This window comes from Mixophyes fleayi, chromosome 7 (assembly GCF_038048845.1).
Source record: "Mixophyes fleayi isolate aMixFle1 chromosome 7, aMixFle1.hap1, whole genome shotgun sequence".
NCBI lineage: Eukaryota > Metazoa > Chordata > Amphibia > Anura > Limnodynastidae > Mixophyes > Mixophyes fleayi.
The window spans coordinates 146,237,368-146,245,387 of record NC_134408.1 but is presented as its reverse complement, the minus strand read 5'-3'; the positions used below and the strand labels follow the sequence as shown (position 1 = coordinate 146,245,387).

The 8,020-nt window shown below is 41.9% G+C and overlaps 1 protein-coding gene across 4 annotated transcripts in view; it reads left to right on the top strand.

The window, feature by feature from the left end:
- Window positions 1–6,074: 6,074 nt before the first annotated feature.
- PLCD4 (phospholipase C delta 4) overlaps window positions 6,075–8,020 on the top strand; it is a 41,851-nt gene continuing 39,905 nt past the window's right edge. For all 4 annotated transcript variants that reach the window (XM_075181041.1, XM_075181043.1, XM_075181040.1 and 1 more), the window contains exon 1: window positions 6,075–6,169. The gene's annotated coding sequence lies outside the window, so the exon portion shown is untranslated. The remainder of the gene's footprint in view (window positions 6,170–8,020) is intronic.

Sequence of the window (8,020 nt, the reverse complement as noted above, 5' to 3'; positions counted from 1 at the left end):
CCAGCTACCATCTCTCCTCTCCTGTGTCTCCTCTCTCTCCCCCCCCCCTTACTGACAGCCCCTCCTTCTTCTTCCTCAGTCTCACAGGCTGGGCTGGGTTATCACCATGGTAACCTGTTTATGTAACTTTTCATAAACTATTAGCTTACCCTCTAGGTGACCCCTCCTGAATTCACTGAGGTGCAGGGTTTTACTAACACGCCACTAGGGGGTGTTACATTCTCCCCCGATTAGCTGAAATAAGTGTCACTACAAGTCTCAGCAACAAGCACACTGCTGCTCCATATACTGTCCCGGACAGAACTACTCAGCAAACAACTTGCTTTACCTTCTCCTCATTACCCTTGGTCTCTGTTGGGCACCTAGAGACGGTCAGACATGGTGCCCCAAGGGTGTTACTCCGGCTGGGTACACTGCACTCAGTTCCTGTGTCCTGCAAGCACTTGCTCCATCTGTTGTGCTTGAGCCCCACCTTGGGCGTCATTATGTAACCCCCTGTCACTGTGTGTAGTATGAGGTGCAAAGGGTACACAGTGCACCTCCTTCTCAAGCCCTGGCTAGCTGATGGGCATGGGTGTAAATGATCAGGGGGTCCCTGCACATGCAGGTGTTTCTTTGTAGTTAGTGGGACACAGGTGATGTCACTTTGGTGCAGTGTAATAGAAGTCACAATAATTTGGGCGCCAGACCATCGCTATCACAAACTGAACTTTTATTTACACTCCTCTTCCTCCAGCACGATAATCATAATGGTTGCAGCAATAAAGAAAAATATATACATCTCCTTACTCTCTCCAGCACAGTTCTTAATGAGCAATACGAATATGGTTGCAAATATCTTATTACTCCTCCTGCACAGTTCTTAATGTTATCCAGATGTTATATAACATAAATCATAGGTCTCTTACACTCCATACTCACTGCAGATCACCCTCCTCTGCAGGGGCACTCACATGGATGCTAACAGGCAGGCAGCTTCTCCTCCATGCAGCTCTGACACACTCTGTGTACCTCTCAACTGCAGCTCATCCCTCCTCTGCGGGGATAATGTCTCCTGTGCTCTGACACGTCACTCTGTGTACTCTCAGCCTCAGGATCTGACACTACAGCTACCAGGCCTCTTGTAGCAGCCCTCACTCCAGGGCCTCTTCCATGCGAAGTGTCCCCCTCTATCTTGGGTTCTCTATAGTGACATGGAGTTCTCCCCCTCATCCAGGGCACACATTCCTTGCCCTGGCTCAGTCACCATGCTCAGACTTCCAGGGAATGCTGGGGGAGCCTGGGAGGAAGCTCCCACTCCCAGTCCCCAGCTACATCTCTTCTCCCCTGTGTCTCCTCTCTCTCCCCTGTGGCTCCTCTCTCTCTCCTCCTGTGTCTCTCTTCTCTATCCCCCCTTAATGACAGACCCTCCTTCCTCTCACTCAGTCTCACAGGCTGGGCTGGGTTATCACCATGGTAACCAGTTTATGTAACTTTTTATAAACTTCTAGCTTACCCTCTAGGTGACCCCTCCTGTATTTACTTAAGTGCAGGGTTTTACTAGAACACCACTAGGGGGGTGTTACACCTGATTTTTGGGTTGCTTGACTACTCTTCCGGATCTCCCTTTGTACTTCATTGCTCGTGGTGGTATTTGACCCTTGGACCGTTCCTGATTACGCTTTGTCTTGCCTCCGGGGTACTGCGCTTCTCTGGTTTCGACTCGGCCTGTCTGACTACTCTCCATTCATTGCTCTGGTAACTATCTGGGAGAACCGCGACCTGCACATCACACGCAGCAAAGCCAATACCTCCTTGCGGGGGTCCCTGGTGAACACCGGTGGTGCGTTAGACTCCGTGCCTCCCAGCTTAGTAGCGCCAATACCAGTCAGTGATATTCCTAGTGAAAGATGTGACATCCTGTCACAATTTTGCACCCCAAAAAATGTTGCACCTCCTCTAAAGCCTTGCCCCCTAGGCTGCAGTCTAATCATCCTATTGGGTTATCAGGCCATGATTCACCATTGTCATTATCACAACAGTTATAATGTTATCATCATGACACCAAGCAGCACTGTATTGGGGAAGTTGGTGCAGATGCACTCAGTGCTGGGGGAATAGGAGAGAATGTCGGCCCTGGAATAATTACTGGGAGAAAAATGCACAATAATTTATTCATTATCATCATCACCCCTGGTTTATGCATGTTTATTTTGACATTTACCCAAATGTAAACTCTATCTGCCTCCTCTTGCTCTGCCTCCCCCTCAGCATCATCATTGTCAGGATCATCCCATAGGCAAACCGAAAGGCGGGGGGGGGGGGGGGAGGTTTCTGATGCCTGGAAACCCCCCTCCAAGCCTGGGGCACTGTATAATTAGGTGACTGGACCCTGCTCCCACTTCACACAGCTCTGCTTGAAAAGGGAGAGTTGCGTGCACCTAACAGTAGTGCATGCAGCATTGCCCATTTATATTATGGGGATTGGAAGAGTTGAAGAGCAGCCAAGCACTGTCTAATATTATAGCCACGTCTCCATGCATGCTGGTCACGCCCACTGGTGGCGCGGTGTGGAAACCCCCCTCTACAAATCCTGTGTTTGCCCCTGCACCTATAGGGAGAAAAGGGGGGCCATACTGTATATCAAGGATCTGTGATCGCAAGGGGCAGGTGGCTGTTATTGCAAGAACTTATATTATGAATTTATGAACTTACATTATTACTTTGTTAAACAGATCTACTTTCTAACCCACCATTTGTTTGCTTTATCCACCCCAAAACATAATAAAATTATTGTTATGAGCCTAATTTTAGTAATTAGATGTTGAGATATAACCTTTTTCAATTAAATCTCTCAAAGGAGGTGGGTCTGGGATCGACAATATTCAGGGTGCCCATAATTCTTATCGGAAGACCTGATCATTATAATGTTCTTCAGAATCAGAACCTTGCATTAGCTCTCGAGAATTAGGTAACTGTACATTTTCAGCTGCCAAGTGCAGTTTGAATACACTGGTGACACCAGCAAATAAATGCCTTGCCTTGTGATCAAATGCTGATAGTGTTGGTGCCTCTGGGTTTGTGTCAGCATCATGATGGCAATGTATCCTTCTGAATTTCAGGTGCTGCTGCTCCTGCTAAGGGAGTAAGGGGTTGCTCTTTAAAACTTTAAAACCAAAGATGTGTAAGTAAGTCCCACGGAACTAGACTGGTTCATTTCAGCATGACTATTCCCCTCTTTATTTATCTGAAGCTAGATAGATTTTCGCTACAACTGCTCAAAGCACCAGCATAGCAGTTGCACCCCAATAATATATTTAATATGAATACTTAAATTTTAGTCATCATCATCATCAGCTATTAATATAGCGCCACTAGTTCCACAGTGCTGTACAGAGAACTCACTTACATCAGTCCCTGCCCCATTTGAGCTTACAGTCTAAATTCCCTAACATACACAGACTAGGCTCAATTTGATAGCAGGCAATTAACCTGCTAGTATGTTTTTTTTTGGAGTGGGGGAGGAAACCAGAGCACCTAGAGGAAATCCACGCAAACACAGGGAGAACATACAAACGCCACAAATTAAGTCAAATAAATCCCTTAACAGCCAGGCTTCGTATATGTATTTTAGTTACACTGTTTTTCTATTTTGGCACAGTTATTTAATATTATATTAATTATTAATAGAAACAAATGGATATATTGGAGAGATACTGAAAAGTAATCAATATCTGTCCAGTGTGGCACAATTGCAAATTGCAAATATCTAAACAGTGATGATTATGAAACATAACAGAACAAGTATACAGTAATTCTCATAGTGATCAATAGATGTCTTAGCCAGCAACCAGTTGACAACAAATGAATAACTAATATAGTAATTGTATTTTGGTAGACCAAATGAAGTTCAAATTGTATAAATTGCAGCTGCAATACAGCTAGGATGCAGCTGTGCCTCTGTGTCTAGTAAAGTAGTATGCTGTACTGAATTGGTGCAGTACATAAATATCACAAATGGTGTGTTATTATCCTCAGAGTACTAACATGTGGGCCACAAAAGTCATTTCTATTAATAATAATATTAATTGTGGTACATACACTATTCAAAGGAAGTTGTATGAATTTCAGCTGCTGTACAGCTGAGCTGCAGCTGTACCTAGTATGCTTTCCTGAACCGGTACAGAACTATATATCAAAGTGCACATACGTAGTCTGAAAATGAGACTGTAAAAAGGTAAAAAGAAAGAAAAGAATAATATGTACTAATACTATTAATTCTGGTACAACACCACAAAGCAGAATAAATTGATTGTTGCTGTCCCAGCATTATTTCTACACTACAAATTCCAGAAATTATGATTTTATAAGCACAGTACAGAAAGGTAATCCGTGGAATGGTGGAAAATGACGATTGTAACACTAGAATTTCACACCCCCTACACAGACTTTAATTGCACAAAATGTACCACTTATCTCTTAGTAGAGGTGTTCATAAGCAGCAGTGTCACAGGTGCAGGGAGGATGGGCCAACTCATAAATAATATAGCAGATGGGCTACAGTCAACGAGCTTGTAGTTGAATACAAGGGACCAGTCACGATGCACTGTACCCTGGATGAGATACAGCAGTCAGCTTTACAACTGAAAGCTCAACTAGACCTATGACCCTGATGCACGCTCAGAAGAGGAGAGCCGTCCTGCGGAGCGAAAAAACCTCTATCGCCAAACATACGGACACGATTTACCAGCTCCCCCTTCAAATCTTGCTATATAGTAGATGAAACTCACCGCATCAGTTGAGTATTGGTCTGAAAATGACCCGTAAAGATTCACTAATATATTAATTACAATATTTATTACTTATGTGTCTGGATGCTCTTTAAGTAGTATATCATGACTTAAATTAATAAAGAAGGAAAGTACTACTGACATGAGAGGCAATCCTTGGTATTTCTAGCACCTTTTATCAGGGGCTGGTTGTTGAATCCACATATAAGCCAGCCACTAGGGTGTTATAACATTTTTATTACCTGCCAATAAAATAAAATTCATAAAATAAAAGAAAAAGGACAAAATATAAAATAATAAAATAAATAGACCATGTCAGGGAATAATCAGACTGTGACACATAGATATGACTTTCAACTTGATATATGGAACATCTGCTTTCTGAATTTTGTTTAATCTTATTTAATATTCCAAATATACCTATGACACAGTGTTTAGCATCGACAATATAATATTACACTGTATTCAATCGAGCGGTGACTGTTGTCAAAGACTCTTCATTCAATGCTAACCTGCTTCAACCTTTGAAATTAATCAAAGGCGGCTTTGAAAATGTATTGTGTACCTTAGGTAGATGTTGTACCTTAATATCTCCCCAGTCAGTTACATTATATATATATATGTATATATATATATATGTAAGCTTGCGAGCAGGGTTCTCTTACCTCTCTGTCTGTATGTATTACCCAGTATTGTTTTATTAATGTTTGTTCCCAATTGTAAAGCGCTATGGAATTTGCTGGCGCTATATAAATAAATGATGATGATGATGATATATATATATATATAGTGGAGGAAGTGGGGGGTATACGGAGGTATGTCATACCGCCACTTCTCCTACTCCCTTTATTGTAAAACTATCATCTTCAATGCACTTACATTCCTGTTACATTTTTCATACCGCCACTTCCAGATCTTCACTTTGACCACTGATCCAATAATAATAATTGTAGCATAAATCAACTTTTTAAAATGATTGGGGGGTGCTCAATGGCTGGATTTGGTTTGCCAGATCAAACCGATACGGCTAATCCTGTGCTCAAAGAAACAATGTGAGCACTGAATCCAGATAAAAATTCCATATTTGTTGTAGCACTAATTATAATATTCAGTCATATTATTATTAGTATTTTTATTATAATTATTGTTATATCTAACATGCACTATACAATTCCCCTGGAGCCCATGTGGAGGACAGACTGGGTGAGTGACACATGAGAGTGTGTCTTTAAGAATGTATAGGGAGAGGAGGAGAGGGATGGGCAGGGCTGGGATGGAGCAATTATGTCCCTTCCTTCATTCCCACTCACACACAGTGCACAGGAGACCCAGCCAGAGGCAGAACGGGCTCCATGTACTAAGGGACTGCTGAGCTGTCAGTGAAGATGTCCCTGGCACAGGTATAATATCCAGGACATATTACTATATGTCTCTTTTATTACTCTTTCAGTACTGCTTCTCTTACGTGTTACAATGTATCGTGTTGTATTGTCTTGAGTTGCTGCTAGGATGAATGCAGAATTATGCTCAATTATTTATGCACAATACTTTGCTATTACGCTTCTATTAGTAATCTAGTATGTTCTATTAGCATTATTACACACTTTACTCACATTTATAGACTGACACATTATTGTGATACTTTGTTGCACATGTAATAGGGATCCTCAAACTCTATTTTCAGGGATGTGAGTTTATGAAGATAGGATCAACGCTTTGTGAAATAATCATTTATTGGGACAGGTTTCCTGGCCCCAGTTCATGTAGGTATTTGTCTGTATCTGGGTTAGAGACAGATAAGGAGTTTAATGAAGTTCATGATCTGCAAAGCTGGTTAGAATAGAGACTTATCTCCCCAGCCTGAGTCTCCTGTTGACGGGGAGACTGAGGGACTGTTGCTTGGTGTACATTCAGTGTGTCTTGCAATGTAATATAGTCTACAGTCTGTGTCATGGTCTCTGGCGTCTTATTACAAGACGGTAAACTCGCTGTTACTGCAACGTCTCCTCCCTGCAACTAAAGTCTGTATCTGTAATAAGAAACATTTCATTTATATACCACCTGCTCAGTATCAACCAGCTAACCCAAGAAATTGGCAAATAAATGAGTATAGTGATAATGATTGCTGTTATTTGTATTTGGACTTTGGGTACGTGGGTGTCATTTTAATAAAACCTCTTGTGGATGTATTTTTATAAGGAAACAGCTTATGAAATATTAATCTGGGGCCTGATTCATTTAGGATCTTAACTTAAGAAACTTCTTATTTCAGTCTCCTGGACAAAACCATGTTACAATACAAGGGGTGCAAATTAGTATTCTGTTTTGCACATAAGTTAAATACTGACTGTTTTTTCATGTAGCACACATCTGCAGTTTGTCCGTCTCTAGCACCAGTGCTTGAACCGATTCTTCTTCACAGAGCAGTGTGATTTGACGGATTGTTTTCTAGACCAGTTTAGAAACTGAAAACAAACATTTGATTGGTTGGCGTGAGTTACAGAATAATATTACTGTGCACCAGTTAACTGTTCCAGAGTATGTCATATTTGTATAAGATGAGCTGAGTACACACTACAGGGTTTTTATCCAATTAACAAACCAATCACAAAATCTTGCGTTAGTGTGTACGCTCCCACGATCTTGTTTTATCGTACCAAAGCCCATTGTATAATTTGATTTGATTTTACGGGGCAGCACGGTGGCTCAGTGATTAGCACTTCTGCCTTACAGCACTGGGGTTATGAGTTCGATTCCTGACCATGGCCTTATCTTTGTGGAGTTTGAATGTTCTCCCCGTGTTTGCACAGGTTTCCTCCGGGTGCTCCAGTTTCCTCCCACACTCCAAAAACATACTAGTAGGTTAATTGGCTGCAATCAAATTGACCCTAGTCTGTGTTTCTGCCTGTCTGTGTATGTTAGGGAATTTAGACGGTAAGCTCCAATGGGGCAGGGACTGATCATTATCTGTACAGTGCTGCGGAATTAGTGGCGCTATATAAAATGACTAAAAATCACTATCAACGATGGAATGATGTCGGGCAAATGTGGAAGCATGCACGCACTCACTCCCAGAAGTTTAGGCAGATCTCCATAGAGTTTACAGAGTGAGAATCTTTTCGGCCGATGGTTATGACAGATGAAGAGCACAGATCTGAAGGTAAATCGTTCACGATTATTACATTTTTCCAGCTCATGGGTAAATTACTCCTCAGGCTGTTAGTACTTAGGGGTTGCCTAAGATACTGGCC